Consider the following 27,145-nt stretch of genomic DNA (forward strand, 5'->3'; position numbering starts at 1 on the left):
CCCATCCAGGCAAGTGGGGAGTATTCCATCACACTCCTGACTTGGGCCTTGTAGATGGTGGACAGCTTTGGGGAGTAGGGATTTTTAAAAATTCGTATACAGGATGTGGCAGGATATACCAGCATTTATTGCCCATCCCTAATTTGAGAAGGTGGTAGTGAGTTGCCTTCTTGAACCGCTGCAGTCCTGGTGGTACAGGTACCACTGTGCTGTTGGGGAGTTCCAGGATTTTGACCCAGCAACAGTGATGGAACAGTGATATATTTCCAAGTCAGGATAGTGAGTGACTTGGAGGTGAGAAAAAAGGGACAGATAAAAACCAGGAGATCCAGTTTGAAGTGTAAACGGAAGATGTTTGTGAAGTACAACGGGCCAACTACATCACAAAAATGTAAAGGCACAATCTGGGTAAGGCCTACTGGTTGCAACAATGGGTCACAAATTCCACCTGTGGTAGCATGCCCCTTTAAGGGGGGGCGAGTCCTTGAAGAGTCATGTGACCCATTTGGCCCATCAGAGTGCAAATCCTGGGGCTGAACATGGGCTTTCTCTGCAGTTAGGAGTCGTGGAGTACATATCACACTCTGTGAGTAGTTATTTTCCTCTAATAAACCATTTATTTGTTAATCTACTTGAAGGTCGTCCATCTTTGAGGACACTACACCACCCAATGAACAAAGAACACATTCTTAATAATTTACCCCTTTCACTTTTGCTTGTGAGTTTCGTTGCTTAATGACCATGCAGCGAAATGTAGCAACATTCAGAATCAGTCATTTGCAGCAATGGAATAAAGGTTGGAACTGACTATCAGGGCCTGAAAGAGAAATGACAGATCCTTCACCTGGGAGTTAGGGAGGTGACAGTGGCCTAGTGGCATTATCGCGAGACTATTAATCCAGAAACTCAGCTAGTGTTCTGGGGACATTAGACTTATTCCCACAGTTTGGAATGGGAGAGGAAATGCACCGGTCACCTTTTTTATTCATTCGTGGGACATGGGCCGAATGGCCTCCTTCTGCACTGTGGGATTCTATGATTCTATATTCATGGGCGTCGCTGGCTGGTCAGCATTTATTGCCCATCCCTGGTTGCCCTTACAGGGCAGTTGAGAGTCAGCCACATTGCTGTGGCTCTGGAGTCACAATATAGGCCAGACCAGGTAAGGACGGCAGATTTCCTTCCCTAAAGGACATTAATGAACCAGACAGGATTTTCCGACAATTGACAACGGTTTCATGGTCATCAGTAGATTGTTAATTCCAGATTATTTTTTATTGAATTCAAATTCCACCATCTGCCGTGGCGGGATTCGAACCTGGGTCCCCAAAACATTAGCTGAGTTTCTAGATTAATAGTCTGGCGATAATACCACTAGGCTATTGCCTCCCCCCAACTCCCAAAATCTGGGGGAGCCATAGAGTCCATCAGTTAAAATCTGCAATTCCCCATCTTCCCATATTCAGAGTAATCATTGTTAAAGAACATCGCAGTCATTCCCACGCCTCTTTTTTAAAAAACGCAATCTCTCTGAAGTTACCATGACGCCAACTGTTGCCTCAGCAATGAATGTTGGTAACTAAGTGACAAAGCTGGGTGGGCCAGCTAAACCTGAGTGCACAAGGTAGACAAGAATCTACAGGAAATTAAACTGCCGATCACTGCATTGGAAATCATTGTAAGAGTTTTATCAACGCCAGGTTGTTGGCCATTGGAAATCATTGGCAGTTATTGCAATGCTGTAATCTTAATCCTGTGAATGACGCTTTAGGAAAGAAGACTTTTCAAGACTTTATGCAACAGGATACTTTTAAAACAAATGGAACCCCCACAGTGCAGAAAGAGGCCATTTGGCCCATCAAGTCTGCACGGACAACAATCCCACCAGACCCTCTCTCTGTTACCCCATTTATTTACCCTTCTAATCTCCCTGGCACTAAGGGGCAATTTTGCATAGCCAATCAACCTAACCCGCATATCTTTGGAGTGTGGGAGGAAACCAGAGCACCTGGAGGAAACCCACGCAGACACGGGGAGAACGTGCAGACTCCACACCGACCGTCATCTGGGTCCGGAATTGAAGTTTAAGTTTTCAGTTCATTTATTAGTGTCACAGGTAGGCTTACATTAACACTGCAATGAAGTTACTGTGAAAATCTCCTAGTCGCCACACATTCTGGCACCTGTTTGCGTACACTGAGGGAGAATTTAGCATGGCCAACGCACCTAACCAACACGTCTTTCAGACTGTGGGAGGAAACTGGAGCAACTGGAGGAAACCCACGTAGACATGGGGAGAACGTGCAGACTCCGCACAGACAGTGACGCAAGCCGGGAATCGAACCCACTGTGAGACAGCAGTGCCAACCACTGTGCTGTATTAAAAAAAGGCAAGTATTACAAATGGCTGCTCCCTAATAAAGACCTGAGTGCAGATTTATAGTTATTAGTAATTAAGAAATCATTATTTAAGGGAACTGGGAAGCTGATGGTTACAATATTAAATCAATCTTCTGGGAGTGTCCACTGCTCTGAACAACAATCTTTTGTTGCCAAAGGAGAAAGAAGCAATTGCCAGTATCCACATTCAAGCTGTTACTAACAGTGAGATGAAGCACTTTGATATTGACAGCCGTCATGCTGTGAATGAGTGAAACTCATAGAATCCCTACAGTACAGAAGGAGGCCATTCGGCCCATCGCGAATGCGCCGACAACAATCCCACTTAGGCCCTATCCCCCGTAACCCCATGTATTTACCCTGCTAATCCCCCTGACACAAATGGACAATTTTATCATGGCCAATGCACCTAACCCACACATCTTTGGACTGTGGGAGGAAACCGGAGCACCCGGAGGAAACCCACGCAGACACAGGGAAAATGTGCAACTCCACACAGACAGTGACCCAAGCCGGGAATCGAACCTGGGTCCCTGGCGCTGTGAGGCAGCAGTGTTAACCACTGCGACACTGTGCCGCTTGCAACTCATTGAAAGAACGAATTTGATCGTTTGAACGTTCCAGATTTGAGATTAATCTTCAGGCCTTGTAAGCGCAACTTTTTAAAATGTTCTCACAACCTTCCCAAGTCTCACTGCATTGTAAAATCGACTCTGATATCTCTGCCAATTCTACTTTGCAACGAGCTCCTAAAACATGAACAAGCATGGCTTCCTCTGCCGCAGGATACTTCCACCACCTCCCCCGGTGTAACTTGATACTCCAGTACTTCAGTGTGTTGTGTTATGTCATGCCCATTCAAGTGGCACATCCTTAACATTGTTCAAATCACTATTAGCTAGAAAAACTGGTGAGGCGGCATCATTTATTTTCTCCTCAAGTCAGACCTCATTGCTGCACAGAAATTCCTATCTTGGAAAGCCAGACATATGTGATAACAATGACTGTTCGACACGCCATGATTAATTCTGCCATAAACCACTGGATGTTGAATTTCTGGAAAGGTAGTGGCCGGAATTCTCTGATCTCTGAGGGATATTGGGCCAAACATGGGCAATTGGGACTACCTTAGGGGTTTAAAAAATAAGGGTGGCATGGACAAGTTGGGCCGAGGGGCCTATTTCCGTGCTGTAAACCTCTACGACCCTATGAATCTGTGACTCTGTGACTCCATGACTCTATCTCATCTGCGGCTGGGATTCTCCAGTCCCACTGCAGTGGACGGAGTGAGCGCCAAATTCTCCATTCTCGCTGGCAGCAGTGGTGGGGTGAACAAGATGGGAGAATTCCAGCCAATATTCATCATGTTCCGCAGACATTCTGCTTCGGGTCTAGGTAAAACTATATTTTACATTGACTATTATTACAAGAACAATATCTACTGTATTATATTGTTGTGATGTCCCTCAAACCACAAACTGGTCCTATACATCCTTGAATAAAATACATCTTGGTTGGTGTCCCTGTATGCATGGTTCTTCTTCAGCTGGGCTAAGATGCTGCATCTCTGAAAGTAAGAATAAGGTTACACCAACCCATAGTTCACACTCTGATGCTCAGAGCTGGGAAGGCAGGCTGGACGAAATCAGGGAGAATCTCGTCTCACTGACAACTTTGCCTGCAAGAAGTGTGTCCAGCTGCAGCTCCTCACAGACTGCATTGTATGGTTGGAGCGGCAGCTGGACGCACTGCAGAGCGTGCAGGGGGCAGAGAGTGTGATAGACACTAGTTACAGGGAGGTTGTCACACCACAGGTTCAGACAGGTAGATGGGTGACCGCCGGGAGAGGCAGACAGGTGGTGCAGGAGTCTCCTGGGGCTATTCCCCTTTCAAACAGGAATACTGTTTTGGATACTGTTGAGGGGAAAACCTCTCAGGGGAAAATACCAGCAGCAGCCAGGCCTATGGCACGACACCTGGTTCTGCTGTCGAGCAGGGTCGGGCAAAGAGCAAGTGAGAGTAGTAATAGAGGACTCGCCAGTTAGAGGCACAGACAGGCATTTCTGTGGCCATGATCGAGACTCCAGGATGGTGTTGTCCACCTGGTGCCAGGGTCAAGGATGTCTCTGAGTGGTTGTAGGATATTCTTAAGGGGGAGGGTGAGCAGCCAGAGGTCGTTGTATACATTGGAACCAATGATATAGATAGGAAAAGGGATGAGGTCCTGAAGTGTGAGTATAGAGAGTTATGATGTGGAGATGCTGGCGTTGGACTGGGGTAAACACAGTAACAGTTTTAACAACACTAGGTTAAAGTCCAACAGGTTTATTTGGTAGCAAATACCATTGGTATTACGCATATATTGGTATTTGAAGTTGTACAAGACATTGGTAAGGCCACACTTGGAATACTGTGTACAGTTCTGGTCACCCTACTATAGAAAGGATATCATTAAAGTAGAAAGAGTGCAGAAAAGAATTACTGGGATGCTACTGGGACTTGATGATTTGAGTTATAAGGAGAGGCTGGATTGGCTGGGACTTTTTCCACTGGAGCATAGGAGGCTTAGGGGTGACCTTATAGAGGTCTGTAAAATAATGAGGGGCATAGACAAGATAGATAGTCAACCTCTTTTCCTAAAGGTAGGGGAGTCTAAAACTAGAGGGCATAGGTTTATGGTGAGAGGGGAGAGATACAAAAGGATCCAGAGGGGCAATTTTTTCACATAGAGGGCGTTGATTGTCTGGAACGAGCTACCAGAGGTAATGGTAGAGATGGGTATAATTTTGCCTTTTAAAAAGCATTTAGACAGTTACATGGGTAGGATGGATATCGAGGGATATGAGCCAAACGCGGTGAATTGGGACTAGCTTAGTGGTAAAAATAGGCCCATGGACAAGTAGGGCTGATGGGCCTGTTTCCATGCTGTAAACCTCTATGACTCTATGACCTCAGCTTACAAATCCAGGCTGAGGGGGAGTGCTGCAGTATTTGGGGTGCTGTTTGCCCTCTCACAGGGATGTAAAAGATCCCATGACATTTCATTGAAGTAAAGTAAGGGATCTGTTTCCGATATCCGGGCCAATGTTTGTCACCTCCATCAAAGGCTTGGCTGGTTGACTATGTCGGTCTTTCTTTCTTCCTTTATCATATCTGCAGCTTAACTCAAGATAATGTCACCAAGACCAGTAGCCAGTTCAGTGTCCCAAGCAAACAACTTGAAAGCAGGGCCAAGCCAAACAATTCAAATGCAAATAGCCTGTAATTTGTCCAATTATCAGTATGAGTGACAACTCCCTTTGAATGGGGTTGATGGTTGTTCAAATCCACATAACTCCAGTGCCTGCTTTGAAAGGATTTAATTTGCTTCAACTTTTCAACTTGAACAGAAATTAGTTAGGAAGGTTCAAAGAAGATTGAGCTGCGCCAAGAAGCTGCCACAAGTGGTAAGATTATAAAAGGGGGAAAAAACAACCATGTGTAAAAGTTAATTACAAGCCCTGTTCCCTTTTTCTGAGTGGTGCCATGGGGTGTTTCATGTCTGTCTAAAGAGGCAAATGGAATTTCAGTTGAATATTTCATCTGACAGACGTCAGCCTTGGACTCTGAACCATTCCCTCAATTTTGTGCTCATTTGTTAGCCTAAGTTATTTGCACTCGCTCTGGAGTGCAGCTTAACATCACAGTCTTCCTGCTAAAGGTTTACAGGGTGCGGATTGCAAATCATTAATTATTTGACTTGTCTTGACTTAACCAAGTTGGTATAATCGAATATTTGTTGTGCACTTATAATTATGTGACTGTCAATTCTTCACTCCTTCATGTATTGTTCATTCAATTAAATTTGTCATTCGCGGCTCAAATATCCTGTGCTATTTATATTCTGCTGCCTCTCAAAGGTGCCAGGAAGATGCAGGATTAGTCCAGGATATAAACCAGACTCAAAGTGAACCTCTTCTTGTTCACTTTGCCAAAGCTTGCCTGGATGGGTACAACTCCAACTTCACTCAAGAAGCTCGACACCACCCAGGACAAAGCAGCCCTGCTTGAATGGCACCCCATCCACAAACGTTCAATCCCTCCCCCACCCACGCTCAGTAGCAGCCGTGTGTACTATCTACAAGATGCACTGCAGCAATTCACCAGAGATCCTTAGACAGCACCTTTCAAACCCATGACCACTTCCATCTAGAAGGACAAGGGCAGCAGATACATGGGAACACCACCACCTGCAAGTTCCCCTCCAAGCCACTCCAAGCCAAGTCCAAAGATGTGCGGGTTAGGTTGATTGGCCAGGTTAAAAATTGCCCCTTAGAGTCCTGAGATGCGTAGGTTGGAGGGATTAGCGGGTAAACTATGTGGGGGTGGGGCCTGGGTGGGATTGTGGTCGGTGCAGACTCGATGGGCCGAATGGCCTCCTTCTGCACTGTAGGGATTCTATGATTCATCATCCTGACTTGGAAATATATTGCCGTTCCTTCGCAGTCGCCGGGTCAAAATCCTGGAATTCCCTCTCTATCGGCATTGTGGGTCAACCCACAGAATATGGACTGCAGCGATTCAAGAGGCAGCTCACCACCACCTTCTCAAGGGAAACTAGGGATGGGCAATAAATGCTGGCCAGCCAGTGACGCCACAAATGAATAACAAAAAAGCTTAGCATGTTATCGGGGTCAGTAATGGTGTACCTCAAGTTGTAGAAAGCTAAGATGTACCAAAGAAGGGAATGAAAACACATCAAAAATATTTAGTGTAAGAAAGGTAAAGGAGATTGTCTTTCTGCTTCTGCTTTGGTTGTATCGGCGCCACAGACTAACATTCATATCCTGCCAACATTTATATGGTTAGTGCTAATTAAACCACACATGAGCTTCTGAATTGGTAGCCCTGGTAATAAAACACCCATAAATGGAAGTAATCTAAAGTTGGCCTTTAAGATTTCAAGGGTGGCACAGTGGTTAGCATTGCTGCCTCACAGCGCCAGGGACCGGGTTCAATTCTAGTCTTGGGTCACTGTCTGTGTGGAGTTTGCACATTCTCCCCGTGTCTGCGTGGGTTTTCTCCGGGTGCTCTGGTTTCCTCCCACAGTCCAAAGATGTGCAGGTTAGGTGCATTGGCTACTCTAAATTGCCCTTGAGTGTCCCAAGATGTGTAGGTTAGGGGGGTTTGTGGGATAAATGCATAGGGTTGTGAAGGATATTGATGGGGGATGGACCTGGGAAGGAGGAGCTAGACAGATTTTTAATGGGTTGAAGGCTTATGGAGAACGGGCCGGAAAATGGAGTTGAGGTTGAGACGAGCTCAGCCATGATTGTATTGAATGGCGGGCGGAGCAGGCTCGGGGGCTGAAATGTCTACTCCTTGTTCTTCTTACCTTCATCACATCGCGCATTGAGAACCCCAATCTCACTTAAAAAAGCTGAAGACTCCAATAATTTCTAATGAATATGGTGCATACCATGTGTGGAGTCACCGCTGAATGTGGTGCTCCCACATTCCCCTGTATGAAGGCCAATCTTTCAGACCCAAATCGCCAGGATATTGGGTGAAAGCAAAATACTGCAGATGCTGAAAACCTGAAATAAAAACAGATAATGCAAGAAAAGCACAGTGGAAAATATTTTCACCCCAGATGGGACACTCGAACCCACAATCCCTGGCTTAGGAGGCCAGTGCCTTATCCATTAGGCCACTGGGGCACATCTGTGGTGAAGGAAAGAAGAGTTCATGTTTAAGTCATGACCTTTTGTCAGAACTGAACATTGTACATGTTGCAGGTGGCGGACTTGAAAATTGGGGTTGCCTTTTACTTAATAAAGCATTAAAAATTGAAAAAAAGAGTTCATTGTGGACAGCGTATCATTTGAAATGACATTGCACAGTAATACAGGTCTCATAAACTCAAGATGAAGTCCTTGAGAAAAACGACATTGTTTAAAATGCAATCAACATCCTGTGGTGATTCTGAAGATGATTTATGATTGAAATCATCCAGGTGTGCCGAATACCTTCAGTTCACCAGTGCGTGGCGGCTATATATTTACAATGCAGTGGCTGAATGTCGCTGTAACATTTGCTTTAGCCCCTTGAATAATTTTAACCTTCATTGGTAGCCAGATCAAAGAAATTGCCAAGATGAAACCCAACCAGTAAACAGTTTGACAACACTTGACAAATGTTATTAGTGGGTGCGGAGTCAATCGCCTGCTTCAGAGAGCAACAATTGTCGCAAATTATTGGCTGGCTATGAGCGTTAACAGTTTTATTCATGGAGCTAGCTGCAGCATGCTGGACACATTCTTGCATGAGGTTGTTTTTGAATAGAATCTTATTTATTGTCCTTAACTCGGTCTGAGTAAAATAACACACATGCTCCAACTTTGACTTACACACACGCGCACATCCCACATCCAGACACACATGTACATACTCCACATCCAGACACACATGTACATACTCCACATCCATACACACATGCACACACACCCTTCATCCACACACACACGAACACATTCCATATCCATACACCCATGCACATGCACTCCACATTCATACACACACACGGTCCACATTCATACACACATGGTCCACATTCATACACACACACACATTCCACATCCATACACACGTACACGCACACTGCACATCCTCCTCGTGTCTGCGTGGGTTTCCTCCGGGTGCTCCGGTTTCCTCCCACAGTCCAAAGATGTGCGGGTTAGGTTGATTGGCCAGGTTAAAAAAAAAATTGCCCCTTAGAGTCCTGGGATGCGTAGGTTAGAGGAATTAGTGGGTAAATATGTGGGGGTAGGGCCTGGGTGGGATTGTGGTCGGTGCAGACTCGATGGGCCGAATGGCCTCCTTCTGCACTGTAGGGTTTCTATGATTTCTAAGGGGTCACCCATACAAGACATGAGATGGGGAGGAATTTCTTGTCTCAGAGGGTAATGTATCTGTGGAATTTACTGCAGAGGCCTGTAGAGGCTGGGTCGGTGTGGTGAACCACTGTAACTACATGTGTATGCCTGGACACACCCATGCTGCACCTGGCCCGAGACTCCTCCCTTTCCACCTGAGACTCCTCCCTTTCCACCAGAGCGAGGTATAAAGGTGATGGCTCCTCCTCCTCGCCTCAGTCTAGGCCAGGTCAGCTACAAGGGTGTGCTCCTGTTCTTTGTGAATAAAAGCCTGTTAATTTCACTCACTCACTGGAGTCTTCGTATCGTGATCGATAGTGCATCAGTCGGTAAGTATGTTCAAGGCTGACATAGATTTATAATTAGTAAGGGAATCAAGGGTTATGGGGATAAGGCAGAAAAGTGGAGTTGAGGATCGTCACATCATATCAGTCATGATTTTGTTGAATGGTGGAGACCTCTTGATGGACTGAATGACCTTCCCCTGCTCCTACGTCTTATGGTCTTCTAAAATCTTTTTTTTATAAAGCATGGCTTTGGACCAATATCCAGAGAAAATAGAGCAATTCTTTCTCCACTATCTCTTGGATTGTATTTCAAAAAATAATTTGTCAAAGGTTGCAATAAACGGTAACATGGGCTGACAAAAACCAAATGAACATTCTTCTTTCTGACAAATGTAGAACTTAAAGGTCAGGTTGTTGCCAATGGGAACCAATGGGAATTATTCAGGCTTCAAAGGATTTCAGCCTCCAAGACCATTCGCCAACCCCGTTCGTTTTAGCAGTGTACCCTCCAGCCAAATCTTACAGGAGATGATCGATTAGCAGGCCACCTCTACATCTGCTGTCCAATTATGGATGGCAGGCGGGTGCAGGTGTTGGGAGATTGAGCCAGCTTGGCCCATTGTTAAGGCAGCCAGCAGCCTTCAACATCAAACCAATGGGAACGCCGCTGAGGTCTAAGCAGCTGGAGTGGCAGGGATGTAATGGAGGCGCCATTCTTATCTGGAAAGTGGCTGGCACTGCGTCAGTCCCAGCACAGTCTGAGACATTAGTCTCCAGCAGATCTTGACATGGTGACCAAGGAAAATATCAGGCCCACCATTTTGTGCAGATGAGACTTGTGAAGTTTTATTTTCAATATTAAATCATACATTTTAATCTCCATTATTGTACAGCTGGTAATCAAAGGGACAGAGACAGGTGATACATTATCTGCAACATTTGAAATTTCAGCAGAAAGGAAAGATTGATTGTTAGCAAGTGATTCCCATTCCAATCGCCATGAACATTCCAAATGTGCCTCCACTCTGCATCATGGTCTTCCCGACACCACCCAGCAGCTCTCGACCTCTCAGCCCCAGCCTGAGGCAGGAGAAACCTTGTCAATCCTTAACTTCTAGAATTCTGAAGAGTTTTGTATGAGTGGAATAGAAGCTGATGCTGATCAAGACATTCTGATGAAAATTCTTTATGAACTAAATGGTCATTAAAAATGTCACAGGATTACCACACTCCATACATTTCATTGTGCAATCACTTGTAGAGTATATATATTTCTAAGCATGTATTAGAATTTTAGAATGAGTTTTCCGTTATGCTGTTAACACAGTCTGAGAGAATGCTGTTAATTGCTTACAAACGACATTTCTCTCCAGGCTGGCACGGTGGCACAGTGGTTAGCACTGCTGCTTCACAGTGCCAGGGACCCGGGTTTGATTCCTGGCTTGGGTCACTGCCTGTGTGGAGTCTGCATGTTCTCCTCGTGTCTGCGTGGGTTTCCTTTGGGTGCTCCGGTTTCCTCCCACAGAGTGAAAGATGTGCTGGTTAGGGTGCATTGACCATGCTAAAGTCTCCCTCAGTGTACCCAAACAAGTGCCAGAGTGTGGCGACTGGGGGATTTTCACAGTAACTTCATTGCAGTGTTAATGTAAGTCTACTTGTGACAATAACAAATAAGCTTAATTCATTGTTTTTGTTGCAATTAAGTGACAGAGCGATTGCTGCACTCACTCACAGTGACGTATGCAAAGTGTAAGTTATCCAGGTTACTTCAACCCATGGCAACTTTGGGAGGCCAGTACAATATCAGCAGGATAACTTGGCACCTTGGCAATGCATATGGTGCAGTAAGGATCAAACCTGAAAGATCAGTTCTTTCTGTGTATAAATAAATCAAAAGCATCAGCCTTAACTCACAGGCTTGCGAGTCAGAATGCTGTGGGTTCACACCCCACTCCAGAGACTTGAGTACATAATTCCTAGTACTTTCTGTTCAGTGCCTGGATGTCTTTTGGGTGAAATGTTAAATGGCAGTTTAGTCTGCACGCACAACATAATGTAAAATATCCCACGGTGTTATTTGAGGAAGAACTGAGCTGCTATCTCAGCCACCCAGGCCAATATTTTTCGCTCATTCAGCACCTAAAACTGATCCTATATTTCGGGTGGGATTCTCCGGCCGTTCACGCCTATGGGATTCTCTTGTCTCGCTGCAGTGAACGGGGATTTGGCCGAGCGCCAAATTCCCCGTCCTTGCTGGCAGCACTGGTGGGGCGTGAACGGTCGGAGAATTCCGGCCATCATTGTTGCTTGTGCCGGGTTTCCTATGTCACAAGTGTGATTGTCGCTCCAAAAATACTTAACTGGCTGTAAAGAACTTTAGGAACACTCTGAAATTGTGAAAGGCGCTATGCGAATGCAAGCCTGTCTTGCCAAAATAAAGTATTGTGCCAGATGACAAATTTGGAAACAACTGAAGTAATTGCTACTCGGAAGATCTGGGTAAATTTTAGTGCGAGGCTTGTTTGACAATTAAACAAAACCGGTTTGCCAAAAAACAAAACAGGGAAGAAGAAGGTTCCTGAAATGAGAAATCCTGAAATGAGAAATCCTGAAATGCAACATTGTGTTACTCAGACTTAATTATAACTCAGATTGCCAATGAATGTTGATTAGTCCAACACCACGATTATTAGAAGTTTATTGAAGGTGAACATTTTAATTTAACTATTATAAAAACTTCTGGGTGATACGTTACACAATTTGTAATTCAACTCTTGGGCTTTGCGGCCTCAACAGCAACACATGTGGAACTCATCAGAAATCTGAATACTCCCGTGCTGTTACATTGATTTGTGCTGTTGGGCTGCAGGAAGCGCAATGCCACAAAATCACATCAATGCCCTGACTCCAGTGTGTTGTGACGGCTGGGGAGGTAGCAGAGGGTTTCAGTGCTACATTTAGGAAGCTATTGACTTGAGAGCCATGTTGAAAATCTGCTGCCACTTGGATTAAAGGCAATTTAAAATGGTAATACATTGCTTTCTGGCTTTTGCACAGATTTAGTGACATTGGTGACTATAATTGCAGTGTGGTGACATTGTCTCTGACGTTGCATGAACACAAGTTCATAAAACAACATGAAATCCTGTTTTGCTGTTGAGTGTGAAGACTTGAAGCCCTTTAATGTATTTGATTGATAAGGTGTTCAAACAATTGATTGAAGTCGTCTATTAGCCTGGAAGATTATCTTACTGCTGCTTACTTTTATTGGCCTCTCGCAGGCTGTGGGCCAACGTTATCTGATGTTTGTAAATGCTAATCAGGGTGAATAAAGGTCAGGCAGCGAGGAATAAAGACACTGAGGTGAGGAATCATGTGTGATGGTTTCTGCATCTCACTGATAAGGAAAGAGTGTTGTTTCCTTAGTCACAACATCAGCAAAAAAAACTAATAATAGGGCAACAATGGATCACAAGGCGCTCCAGCTAAGTTTTGCATCTTTATTAAGATTGGTAGGATTTGCTCTTCAGTGTTGTAAGTTGTTGGGTGTAGTTTGGTAGTCCTAGTAAAGCATTCATAGTCTTAGGTAGTTCAACGGTAAGCATTTATTAATTGCTAGAAAATTTAGCTCAGTTGGCTAGACAGCTGGTTAGTGATGCCAACAGGGTGGGTTCAATTCCCGTACCAGCTGAAGTTATTCATTAAGGCCCGCCTTCTCAAACTTGCCCCTCGCCTGAGGTGTGGTGATCCTCAGGTTAAATCATCACCAGCCACTACCTCTGGTCGTCTGGGACTATGGCTACTTTACCTTTACACAAGTACGTCTAAGCTAGGGGCTGTCTCCATACTTGCTACTATACATAGCTCTGTCCAACAATACACTGACCCCTAGAGTACGGGTCATGCAGGTCACTGGGTCATCAATTTAATGTCTCATCTGAAAGATGCTACCTCCTTGAGGCACTGCACTGAAATGGCAATGACAACAACTTGCATTTATGTAGCACCTGTAACACAGGAAAATATCCCAAGGCATTGATGGGAAAAGAAAATGGATGTTGAGCCAACAAAAACTAGTTGGGCTAAAATCTTGGTCTGTAGTTGGGCTAAAATCTTGAAACTATGTGGCTTATACGAGAGCAAGGGTAGGCTCCACTGCCTGAATTTTCCTTCGCTTTCTGCTGATATCCTATCATGTTTCAGGCAAAATTTGTTATGTATGTTGGGGCATGCCCCTTTAAGAGAACAGGTCAGGTGACCTGGGACTTGAGCCCCACCTTGGGTGAAGCATGCCTGGGCAGTCTGGTGCTGACTGTGCTGGGAGAAAGACGTGTAATAAACAGTTCTGTTAGTTTATTACTACTGACCTTGTGGTCCATGTTTGTCTTCAATATCAGACCTCCAAATATAATAGAATTGTGGAGAAGAATCTAGCCCAATGCAGCATAGAAGATGGCAGAAGATAACACCACAAAATTGGATGAGATTCAATATGAGGAGCTGCTAATCTCAGTGCATTTCACGACCAGGACACCTTTGTAAAGTCAACTCCTGTTTTGATAACATTATAATTTACTGATACTCCAGAGCAGACGTGGTATAAAATTGCACTGAAGAGCAAATCCTACCAATCTTAATAAAGATGCAAAACTTAGCTGGAGCGCCTTGTGATCCATTGTTGCCCTATTATTAGTTTTCTTTGCTGATTTTAATCATCTTATTCTCCAACCCAAGCTACATTCACTCAATGGCAAAGCAAACAGGAAAAGAAATGAGTCGATGTTGGTCAGAGGAAGTTATAAATAGAGATATTGAGGGAGGAGACCATTATGTGAATAAAAGATGGAAGGAAGGCAAAAGGGTAGAGTGATCGGCACAGAGAGAGGTGCAGAGAAGGAAACTGATTTTGTAATACATATTTTGCTGCAATAGATGCTTGGTGGGGTTGCTGAGTTGGCCAGATGGCTGGTGTGTGGATCAGGATATTGTTAGCAGTGTGGCTTCAGTTCCTATTCTGACTGAGGTAGACTTGGGTCCTGCATCCTCACCCAGGCCCTGCGGGGACAAGGCAATGGCAAAGCACCTCTGACAAAAGCTGTCAAGAAAACAGCTCACAATGAAGCATCAGCAACCAATGAGCCACGGCTCTGCCTCAAGGCAGAGCAAGCATGGCCATACCTTAGCCTTGGTGTTCCACAATGGCTCCATTGGTCTCCAGCCATGATACGGGTGAGGGGCAGGAAGTGATTGTTAAGCGAAGGTAACTCCATCTGCCCCTTACAAGACAAATGGCAGTTAAGGGATTAAAGTGGGGACTCCCTACTCTGTATTCCCAGTCTAATGGCTCATTGAAACCCAGTGGAATCGAAGCTGGGAAAATGGCTTGCAGTCCCAAAGCAGTTTTTTCACTTGGAAAAATTTATTGATTGAAAAGCCTACTTTACCAAGGAGTCCATTGTCAATGTCTGGGCAATTGCTGTAGATGGGTGGAGGATCTCTGGGATAAATGAGTGCCAATGATAGGGCAATTGAGCCCAGTTGGTTTTGATAAATTGGCATCACCCCACGAGACTCTATGAGATCATTGCTGAAAAGTATCAACATAATCACCATGACGACGATCCATAGCATTGATCTATTGTTACGTGTGGTCTGCTCATTTTGATGCATGGTACCTTTAAATTTTCCATGTACACAAATATTATCTTAAACTTGTGAGTGGCATGTGTGATGCACTCTGGGTTGTCACACATCGGTGTGAATACACAGCTTCGAACAATGGTAGCAATGTTATTTTAAATAAACATGCAGGAACACATTTGATGCTGAAAAGAATGGCTTGAGTAGAGTTGAGGAGGCCTCTTTAGATCAAGCAGCAATAAGTGACAGCGTTATATTATTAGGCATTAACCGCAGGGGTATTGAAACAAATGTATTTACAAGCAATTGATTTGTCCACGCTCCACAGCAGAGACCTGTTAACTTGTTTATAATAAATTCATGCAATGTTTTCTTACCAATCGACCAGTCTTTCCTGCTCCTTCAGCTCGTGTTGGTAATGTGATCAGTGCACTTTGCTTCTTTCGCAGAACGCAGTGCCTGCTGCAAGTGTTTCATTCAATAACTCTCACAGAATATTAGATGTTGTATTCTGTGGCCAGTTTAGGTGTGTCAAATAAATTGGGGGACAGGGGATCATTGGCCAATCAACACATGACATCTTGATCTGATAGTCCAGTGGGTGGCACAATGGCACAGTGGGTTAGCACTGCTGCCTCACAGCACCAGAAACCTGTGTTCGATTCCCAGCTTGGGTGACTGTCTGTGTGGAGTTTGCACGTTCTCCCCGTGTCTGCATGGGTTTCCTCCAGGTGCTCCGGTGTATTCTCACAATCTTAAAGACGTGCTGGTTAGGTGCATTGACCCGAACAGGCGTTGGACAGTGGTGACTAGAGGAACTTCACAGTAACTTCACTGCAGTGTTAATGTAAGCCTTACTTGTGACTAATAAATAAACTTTAACTTTAAAAGTGACCTTCACAACTGTTCTAAAGGCAAAATATTGCGGATGCTGGAATCCAGAACAAAAACAGAAAATGCTGCAGAAACTCAGCAGGACTGTCAGCATCTGTGGAGAGAGAATAGAGCCAATGTTTGACAATCTCAAACCAGTTCCATTTGACACAAGGTGCATTGCAAACCAACGGAGTGGCAACCCTGATTTAGATTGCTTATGGGGTTCACTGGATACTCTCGGGTTACCTGTAAACTCCACTTTGGCGAAAGTGCAACCTCCCATTTTTTAAAGGGCTGCTTCAAGGAGGGAGATTGTTCTTCATTGGAGGGGGAGCGGGGCATCCTCCTATCCCGCAGCAGCTGGTGTTAAGACCAGAAGACCATAAGACAAAGGAGCAGAATTAGGCCACTCGGCCCATCAGGTCTGCTCCATCATTCAATCATGGCTGGTATTTTTCTCATCTCCATTCTCCTGCCTTTTTTCCATAACCCCTGATCCCCTTATCTATCTCTGTCTTAAAGCCACTCAATGACCTGGCCTCCACAGCACTTCTGCAGCAAAGAGTTCCACAGAGTTTCTGGGGTCTTCTAGTTGGGAATGATACCCAGCCAATTGGAGAGAATTCTACCCATGCCATTATTCAAGCAAACGTGTTAATGGCTCGACAGAAGCCTGGCAACATCAATGAGATTCTGTCTGGAAGAGTACTCGCCAGTGTTTATTCACCTGAAGTATGACAACTGTCCTAACCAGTAGCAATCTCAGTAATAATGATCTAAGAGGGAAATCAGAAATTTTTAAGGAGCTGAATTAATGGGATGTGGCAGGATGGGAATATTCCATTCAGACTTCAATCTTAAACCTCTGCTTAAATTTAGGACAGCAATTCCAAAAATCAGGCTATTTGATGTTCAAGTTCTGGATAGCGATGCTGAAATGACTGTGCGTTCGATCTGACTTTCCTTTTTTCCCGCTGGATCACTAAAAGACAGTCGTATTGTTGAAACAAAAAATATTGTGTACTTCACACAATATGCAGACACTGGAGATATTGGTGCAATGTAAAAACCCAAGAGATAAAATGCAACAGATCTACAGTACATGACAAGGTATTATTAGCTCCATAGGCCTGCTTAATTTCCGTAATTTCTCTAACCTGTGAATTTTATGCTATGACTCTTCAGTCCGACAGTCACACTCGTCCAAACCAGACAATCCCCTTGTGTCAGCCAGGGACATAGAACATAGAACATTACAGCGCAGTACAGGCCCTTTGGCCCTCGATGTTGCGCCGACCATTGGAACCAATCTAAAGCCCCTCTAATCTACACTATTCCAATATCATCCATATGTTTATCCAATTACCATTTGAATGCTCTTAATGTTGACGAGTCTACTACTGCTGCAGGCAGGGCATTCCACGCCCTTACTACTCTCTGAGTAAAGAACCTACCTCTAACATCTGTCCTATATCTCTCACCCCTCAATTTAAAGCTATGTCCCCTCGTGCTAGCCATCGCCATCCGAGGAAAAAGGCGCTCACTATCCATCCTATCTAATCCTCTAATCATCTTGTATGCCTCTATTAAGTCACCTCTTAACCTTCTTCTCTCTAACGAAAACAACCTCAAGCCCCTCAGCCTTTCCTCATACGATTTTCCCACCATACCAGGCAACATCCTCGTAAATCTCCTCTGCACCCTTTCCAACACTTCCACATCTTTCCTATAATACGGCGACCAGAACTGTACGCAATACTCCAAATGCGGCCGCACCAGAGTTTTGTACAGGTGGCACCATGGTTAGTACTGTTGCCTCACAGTGTTAGGGTCCTAAGTTCAATTCTGGCCTCGGGTCACTGTTTGTGTGGAGTTTGTACATTCTCCCCATGTCTGCATGGGTTTCCTCTGGTTTCCTCCCACAGTCCAAAGCTGTGCGGGTTAGATTAATTGGCCATGCTAAATTAACTGTAGTGTTAAGAGGATTAGCAGGGTAAATGCGTGGGGTTGCGGGAATAGGGCCTGGGTGGGATTGTGGTCAGTACAGACCCGATGGGCCAAATGGCCTCCTTCTGTACTGTAGGGATTCTATGAACGTTGACCTTTTTGTGCAGATGTATTAAAAATTAATCGGTTTGGTGATATGATATTTTGCAAAACTGACAAGAAAGGCCTGTGAGCTATGCTGAATCTGGCCATCCTGGGACCAGGTCCAAGATATCTTGAAACCAGGCCAGGCTTTTCTGCTGCTGCGTACAGATATTACAGATCTTTTTGTTCCCCTTCACTGTCCAGGGATGTGATTCAAATAAAGACAGAGCAACTGCAGACACATGGAAGTGCCGAGTATCCAGTGTTAGTCCTTTCTAAATAAACAAAGAGAAACATTAGATGGGGATTTTTAAGACTGACGTTTGAAAAGTTGCACTGACTTGATTCTGCATCAGGTTCAGCTCACCAATCGTCCATCTCCTTGCTGACCTACATTATCAGCCAATTCTCCAAAACCTTACATTTTAAATTATTATCCTTGTGTTTAAGCCATTTTATGGACTTTTTCTCTACCTATACCTGTTACCTTCTTGTGTTCTAAAGGCTCTCTGAGTTAACTGCTCCTCCAGCACTGATTTTTTTTTTTGGACACCTCCCAATCCCTTTGCTGCACCGTTGGCAGCCAGGCCTTCCATCGTTAGGCCCCACACTCTTGAATTTCCTGGCAAAACTCCTGTGCCTCTCCATTTCTGCTTTAATTCTGTTTGACCCATTGGGCCAGTGGGCTGATGAATGGCAGAGGGAGTTTCATTTAGATCAATGCAAGGTGATGCATTTTGGTAGATCAAACCAGGGCAGGACATACTCAGTTAATGGTAGGGCGTTGGGGAGAGTTACAGAACAAAGAGATCGAGGGGTACATGTTCATAGCTCCTTGAAAGTGGAGTCACAGGTGGACAGAGTGATGAAGAAGGCATTCAGCATGCATGGTTTCATTGGTCAGAGCATTGAATACAGGAGTTGGGACGTCTTGTTGAAGTTGTACAAGACATTGGTAAGGCCACACTTGGAATACTGTGTGCAATTCTGGTCACCCTATTACAGAAAGGATATTATTAAACTAGAAAGAATGCAGAAAAGACTTACTGGGATGCTATCAGAGCTTCTTGGTTTGAGTTATAAGGAGAGGCTGGATAGACTGGGACTTTTTTCCCTGGAGCATAGGAGGCTTAGGGATGATCATATAGAGGTCTATAAAATAATGAGGGACATAGATAAGGTAGATAGTCAACCTCTTTTCCCAAAGGTAGGGGAGCCTAAAATTAGTTTAAGGTGAGAGGGGAGAGATACAAAAGGGTCCAGGAGGACAAATTTTTTCACACAGAGGGTGGTGAATGTCTGGAATGAGCTGCCAGAAGTCATGGTAGAGGTGGGTACAATTTTGTCTTTTGAAAAGCGTTGAGACAGCTACATGGGTAAAATGGGTAGCGAGGGATATGGGCCAAATGCAGGCAATTGGGGCTAGCTTAGTCGTAAAAAAAAAGGTGGCATGGACAAGTTGGGCTGAAGGGACTGTTTCCATGGCTCTATGCTCTGTGAGTGTGTTGTACAGGCAACATCCTGTCATGATGTGGCTCTCTGCCAGTAACTCCCTTTGAAAGGTCACTTCACTATGGTTTAGAAAGTGCTCAGCATTAAGTATTTGTCACCACAAGCTTCAACTAACAGCCACTTTTCTTCAAATTGGCTATCCACATGGTGACCAACATACTGCGAGGTAATAGTTAGCAAACAAATAAGAACAAGGATGAAACAACATGGAAGCTCCTTGTAAAACACTTGAGTTTCCCTTCTGTATCCAGGAAACACTATTTGTTTATTATATACATAGACACAGTGACTGCACTTCAATAATAATGCATTGATTGGGTTTACTCGAGATGTGGTGAGGCACTGTAGAAGTGCATGTTTTATATATGTGAGTTGTTGCAGAATGTTCTGTGGAGAGACAAGTGGAATTGAGGTTATTCTCCTTGGATCAGCAAAGGTTGTGTGGAGATTTAATAGGGCTGTTCATGTTCATTAAGTGGACAAGGAGGAAATGCTTCCAGTAGCAGAGGGGGGTCAGTAACCAAAGAGGCATAAATTTAAGGTAATTGGCACAGGAACCAGAGGCGAGGTGAGGCAAAAATATTTACCCAGCAAGTTGTAATGCTTTGAAATACACTGCTTGAAAGGCTGGTGGAGGCAGATTCAATATTAATTTTGAACATATACTTGAAGGGGAAAAACTGTAGCGAAGGGCAGAGGAACAGACTAATTAGATAGCTCCTTTGAAAAGCATGGTGGGCATATGGCCTTCTTCTCTGCTGCACTAGGTGATAGCCTAGTGGTATTATTGTGAGACTATTAATCCAGAAGCTCAGCTAATGTTCTGGGGACCTGGATTTAAATCCCGCCGTGGTAGATGGTGGAATTTGAATTAAATAAAAAAAATCTGGAATTAAGAATCTACTGATGACAATGAAACCACTGTTGATTGTCAGAAAACCCCATCTGGTTCATTAATGTTCTTTAGGGAAGGAAATCTACCATCCTTACCTGGCCTGGCCTACTCCAGAGCCACAGCAATGTGGCTGACCCTTAATTGCCTGCCAAGGGCAACCAGGGACGGGCAATAAATGATGGCCAGCCAGCGATGCCCATGTCCCACGAATGAATAAAAAATAATTCTATTATACTACCAATGTATTTATTAATTATGTGTAGTCTTACTTGAAAACTATTGCAAATGTTCATTATAAATTGGGAACAATAGACTAGAAGTATTTAAAACTTGCTGAATGGGGGACACTTCATCACCATGCTCTTTTAATAATGGAAGGATCCTGAAGCCAATAGAAACTTTTTTTAACAAAAGGCCTCACATAAATAAACCATTTGTTCCACATAATGGGTACCAGGGAGTGATTTCAAAGCTGAAACCTAATCTCCGAGGCTTGGGTGATATTTTTGAAAGGTGCTTGGCTTTTGTCTTTGACAGTTTTTTGATCTGACTGGAACCTCTCGGGCCTGTTGGTCACCTGCAGTTGGACACTCAGAGGCGCAGCTAGAAGCCGCGCACATAGCTGCTCCTAACATTCAAGGAGTATTTATATATTTATACTCATGACTAAACAGGCTTTATAAAAAAAAAATAGACCCCAGATAAATGTTCTCTCAGCTCGTGTCTCAGAGGGACCTCTTTGTTTTGCCTGTTCAGCAGGTTTGAAATGCCTGAACAATTGGAAGGATTCCCATTCTGAAATAGGTAGCACTCGAGCTGCATCCCTGACTGGAATTCTACTCTTTTTAAAATAGATTGTGCCGTGAAATCTGATGGTGCAGTGTTATCCCCACCTCCCACCACCCCCTTCACTCTTTTAGCTGGTCCTTGTGCGGGGCGGCACGGTGGCACAGTGGTTAGCACTGCTGTCTCACAGCGCCAGGGACCCGGGTTTGATTCCCGGTTTGGGTCGCTGTCTGTGTGGAGTTTGCACATTCTCCTCGTGCCTGCGTGGGTTTCCTCCGGGTGCTCCGGTTTCCTCCCACAATCCAAAGATGTGCAGGTTAGGTGGATTGACCATGCTAAATTGACCCTAGTGTCAGGGGGACTAGCTAGGGTAAATACATGGGGTTGTGGGAATAGGGTCTAGGTGGGATTATGGTCGGTGCAGACCCGATGAACCGAATGGCCTCCTTCTGCACTCTAGGATTCTATGATTATTACTTTACACTTGGGCAGGTTGGAGGCGATTCATTCAGAATCCATTCGACATTCTGAAAGAACATTCCAGTTCACAGCCCCGATGAAGCTTCATAACCTCAGCCACTGAGTCACATTCTCCCCCACCCTCCCTTTCCCCAGGCTGCTGGTTTACATGCACTTGTTTTGCCCAATGCAATTGCTTTCCATTTAAGATGCCCAAGCAGGGAGCCGTGTAGTCTTCCCTGGAAAGCTCAGCCATGTAGCCTAGCTATCGGCGCTCACGGTGCACCCCTGTGCTGCGCCCGCAATTTGTGCAGCCGGGGATTTGGTTTGCACTGCCGGCTGCATGAATGGAGGCTACAAGAGAGCGATGGGTCGGGGGTGGGGGGAACCTTGGCTCTGTTTTAGCCCTGGTTGAACAATCTCTGCATGCCTCCAGAGTAGCACTGACCCGGGAGGGAGGACCGATGGTGCCTCTGGTTGCCGAGTTGTGCTGCAGGGGTGATTTGTCAGAGGAGCTGAGCTGATGAACGGGGCACTGTCCTTGTAAAGCAGCAGTCAGCAAACTGCTTTCTGAGCACCGAAGACGCAGTGACATAAATCATATCGAATACATCACTGCGTGTTACAAAGATATCATTGTACCCTGACTTTGAGTTACTGTGCTGAAGGTACGGTTGCCTCATCATTGACCCCCCTCAGACACAGAGTCAGTGCATCCAAAATGCACTTGAAATTCTGCTGCTTAGGTTGTAATTCCAGTTTGTGGAAACATTTATTTGCATGGTCACACCTTTTCCATGATCCAACGCAATTGGGCAGCGTAATGGAGCATAATCCTTTCTTTTCCCTCTTCCATAGAATCCCTACAGTGCAGAAGGAGGCCATTCGTCCCTTAGAGTCTGTACCCACTCTCCGAAAGAGCATCCCACCCAGGCCCTCCCCTCCGCCCTATCCCCATAACCCCGCACATTTACCATCGCTAATCCACCTAACCGACACATTTTTGGAGTGTGGGAGGAAACTGGATCACCCAGAGGAAGCCCATGCAGACATTGGAGAATGTGCAAACTCCACACAGATGGTTAACCAAGGCCAGAATCGAATCCGGGTCCCTGATGCTGTGAGGCAGCAGTGCTAACCACTGTGCCACCGTGCTGCATCTGATTTAAAATAACTGAAAAGCAAAATTATATCGAACCATTCAATAATTTCTGATGCACATTGATCAGTTGCTTAACAAATGAAGCATTTAAAAAAAAATTGAGAGGCCATGTCCAGTAATAGTATTATCCCTGGACTAACAGTCCAGAGACCCAGGGCAATGCTCCAAGGACCTGGGTTCGAATCCCACCAGTTGTTGAAATTTGAATTCAATAAAAATCTGGAATTAAAAGTCTAATGATGACCATGAAACCATTGTCGATTGTCGTAAAAACCCATCTGGGTCACTAACGTCCTTCAGGGAAGGAAATCTGCCGTCCTTACCCGGTCTGGCCTACATGTGACTCCAGAGTCACAGCAATGTGGTTAACTCTTAACTGCCCCTCTGAAATGGAGGGCAATTAGGGATGGCAAGTAAATGCTGGGCCCAGCCAGCGACACCTACATCCCATAAACAGATTTGTAAAAAAAAATAATGTCTGTGTGCCGAAGAAAATGAGCATAATTTGAAGAGCTTTCCTGAACCAGTGTTTTTGAAAAGTTGTATTTTGATCTGGGATGTGGCCCGTTTCGTGGGTGAGGCATAATCATTCACCTTGTTTCCTAAACCAGCATTGAGGATTACAAACATGTAGTTTTGGCGTAATTCCCTTGCATTTAAGACTCCTCGATCTTTTGGCCATGGATCAGCTGATTTCTCCCAGATTGCACTGATCCTAGAGGAGTCGAGAGGAAATTCCATCTGTGCGCCTCTTGATATCTGGCTTGGAAATAACCTTAGAGCAGGATATAAGGTAGGTTTCTCCTACACCATTGTGCAAACATAAGAATGATGGAAATCCATGATACAGATTAATACTGGTAATCAGCTCCCCCATCCTGCCCCCCCCATGCCCCCCAATAACCCCCTCATAACCTTGATTGTGGAGTAAAGTCAAAGCCACTGATTGCAATCTTGGGTCTGAATTTTTATCGCTGAGGCAGGTAGCGGGCATCAGGAAAATTCCAGGCTCAGCCCACCCACCTCGGGAGGAAGTGCCTGCAAAGGAAGGATCTTCATTGCCAGGGTGGGGTACAAACTGGAGTCGGGCCAGTTGACCCAGGAAAGAAGTCACGGGTTGCCTGGTGCCCAAGCAGGCTGTTTAAAAGGCTCGCCTTGGTGCTATGGGACTTCATCCCCTACCCCTACACCCCCATCATACCCCAATGCCAAGCTATGCCCTTCCGCCCACCCTGTTCATTTCCCTCTGCCTAGCCATGACATGTCCATGCTGATTGACCTACCCATGAACCAATGAATCCTATAGTGATGGTAGGATGTGAAGAAAACAGCTTTTAAAAAAAGTAATTCATTCATAACTTTCCCCTATGTTCAAAAAAGAGTCATTTCACTAAAAGGCAATAAAAGTGTCAATCATCCAGATGCTCTCAAAATTTCATTAACAGAAACCACAAACCCTTGAACCAATTAACGTTGTACAAATAAATATTGTGAAATTTCCTGCAAAGATTCGAGAGCCAGAGCTGTCAATCAAGCAATGTTTTTCCTGGGGCACAGGTATCTCAACAAGAATAATGGATGTCTAGGCTCTCAGCCAAACCTCATTATGTATACTTGCAGAATTGTAGGACATGCGTATCTCCGCCAAGGAGCCAGCCAGGCTGGGAGCGCCAGATGCAGGCTTTTGACAGGAACCTTTTAACAGGAATATTTAAAGGCACTGCCATAAAATCAGGCAGCCCAGGAATAGGATCACGAATCCCACAGTCGGAACCCCCCTGACATTTTTAAAGGACTCCTGAACATCCCGACTTAGTGAAAATTCAGCCTCTGGTGCTTTCCATTGAGAAGAAACGAAAATCAGAGATGGCATCCTGGTCTGTTTCATAACTTCCTAACAACCAGTTCAAGAGTGAAACCATTAGAGGTTGACAACAGGGAAGTTTGTGTCAGCTGCTTTCGTATTAAGTATCCACCCCACTTTTCTCCTGAGTGAGGCATTGTATATGTATCAAGGAATCACTGCCAAAGTAGATCAAATGCTGCAAATCACTGGTTAGGTTTCAGCTGGAACATGGTGTATAATTCTGGGCACTAGACTTTGAAAGAATGTCAAAGCCCTGGACAGACTACAGAGGAGGATTAGCAGGCTGATGGCAGGGATGAGGGAATTCAGTTACGTGGAGAGAATGGAGAGAGTGAGGATTTTCTCTTTCGAGTCGAGAAGCTAAGGGGAGTCTGTCATCGAGGTATTCAAACTGCTGAGGAGTTCCGATTTTTGGAGAAGCTATTCCCTCCGGGAATGGGTAGGTGCCACATCACGCCCTGCCGCTGCAGATGAGGACAAAGAATTTGGCGCTCAGCCAAATCTCTGTTCACTGCAGCGAGAGCAGAGAGTCCTGCAGGTGTGAACGGCCAGAAAATTCCACCCAATATATTTCAAATAATTCGCCTCAGGGTCAGTGGTGAAATGCAAAGAAATTTCTTCACAGCAAGATCTGGAACACACTACCTGAAAGTGTGGTGGAATCAGATTCCATTGTGACAATCAAAGGACAATTGAAAATGTGCTTGTTGCTGTTGGTTTAAGTGCCGTGTCAAGTGACAAAGGGGACCATGGTCTTCCAAATATGCTGATCGTAGCAGATGACCACACTGTTGGAATTCTGGTTAAACCAGTCTTTAATGTTGTCTCGCTCCATGCTTCACTCTGGCCTCCTGGTCTTCTCTGAACCTTTCCGATGGTGATTCGGCATTCCAGTTTTTCTGCACAGATAACTGCCACAATTCTCTGGCCATTCACGTCTTGCCGCCGCTGCCAGCACGGAGAATGTGGCGCTCAGCCGGATCTCCATTCACTGCAGCGGGACTGGAGAATCCCAGCTGCAGACGAGGTCAAAGAATCCAGCCCAAGGCATCTGAGGTGATTCTCCCAGCCCGGCAGACTCAAGCGGAGACCGTTTAGCCGGCTTCCTGCTGGGCGCCACGGCCTCCGCGAGTCTCCGGGTGCCGCATTTCTGGTGCTGTCAGCTCCGTGTCAGAAATCGACGTGGAGCTGTATAATTTACTCAAATGATCATTTGCATAAAATGCATGTTTCATTGGTGGGCCCAAGACTGAAGTCATTGGGGCCACTCGCCTCCCCACTGTCCCACCCCCTGCCAGGAGTGTTTCACTCCAGCGGGGCTTACCAAAGTGTTTCACTCTAGCGGGGAGCTGATGGCCCTACCCCGCTGAAGTGAAGGGGGACCATCGAGGGCCCCGAGGAGGTCGGGGGTAAGGGAGGTGCCACCTGGATATTGTCAGCCTGGCAGTGCCAGCCTGGCACCCTGGCACTGCCCAAGGAGCAAAAGTGACAATGCCCATGGGGCACATTAGTACTGCCACCAGGCATTGGGCAGTGCCAAGGGATGTGGTCTATTTGGGGCAGGGCCGAATGAGGGCAGGGCCTCGGAGGGGGAAGATCAGTGGGGTTGGGGGGTCCCGCTGCCACTCTGCAGTCCGGCTGGGGGACAGAGGGAGGGAGGCCAGCGATCGGGGCTGGCCATCGTGGTGGGGGGAGTGGGGGGGGTGGGGAGAGCGGGGGGCGGTAGGCCTGCTGGGGGGGTCGAGGCTGCAGGGGGGGTGGGTTGGGACTGCCGGTTGGGGGGGGGGGAGATTAGGACTGTGGGGGCAGAGGGGTTGGGGGAAATTAAGGCAGGCCGGGGGGGGGGGGGGTGGGGAGTGTGTGGCCCAGATGCATCCAGGAGGCAGCGGTGGGAAGGGGCAATCATATGGTCGGCGTTGCCGTCAATCGGGCTGGCCAGCGATCGGGAGGCCGGCAGTGCGGGGCTACCACGCACGCACCAATCTCCACTATGACAGCTTGGCGCCTGCGCAATGGCTCACTCAGCGCTCTGCTGCCGGCTTCTCCAGCAGGAATAGCTGGTGAGGCCGGCAGCCACAGATTTTTAGTGTGCTTCACGCTCGTGCACTCTGTGATGGGAGTGTGGGAGATTCATTTTTTTAAAACTGAGCAGGATTTACTCCAGTTTTTACGCAAATTTGACACTTAGAATTGATTTGGGAGAATCCCACCCATTTGGCCTCTTTTGGTATTATTGAGGAGATCTCTTGTTCTTCC

At 45.6% G+C, this 27,145-nt stretch overlaps 1 protein-coding gene and 1 non-coding gene across 2 annotated transcripts in view; one reads left to right on the forward strand and one right to left on the reverse strand.

The window, feature by feature from the left end:
• Positions 1–27,145, forward strand: part of LOC144502966 (E3 ubiquitin-protein ligase DTX1-like) — a 294,712-nt gene that overhangs the window by 140,939 nt on the left and 126,628 nt on the right. The gene's annotated exons all lie outside the window — the stretch shown is intronic.
• Positions 8,025–8,099, reverse strand: trnar-ccu (transfer RNA arginine (anticodon CCU)). Its single transcript has one exon. It is a non-coding gene; the product is annotated as a tRNA-Arg (tRNA).

Source organism: Mustelus asterias, chromosome 13 (genome assembly GCF_964213995.1).
Source record: "Mustelus asterias chromosome 13, sMusAst1.hap1.1, whole genome shotgun sequence".
Lineage (NCBI taxonomy): Eukaryota > Metazoa > Chordata > Chondrichthyes > Carcharhiniformes > Triakidae > Mustelus > Mustelus asterias.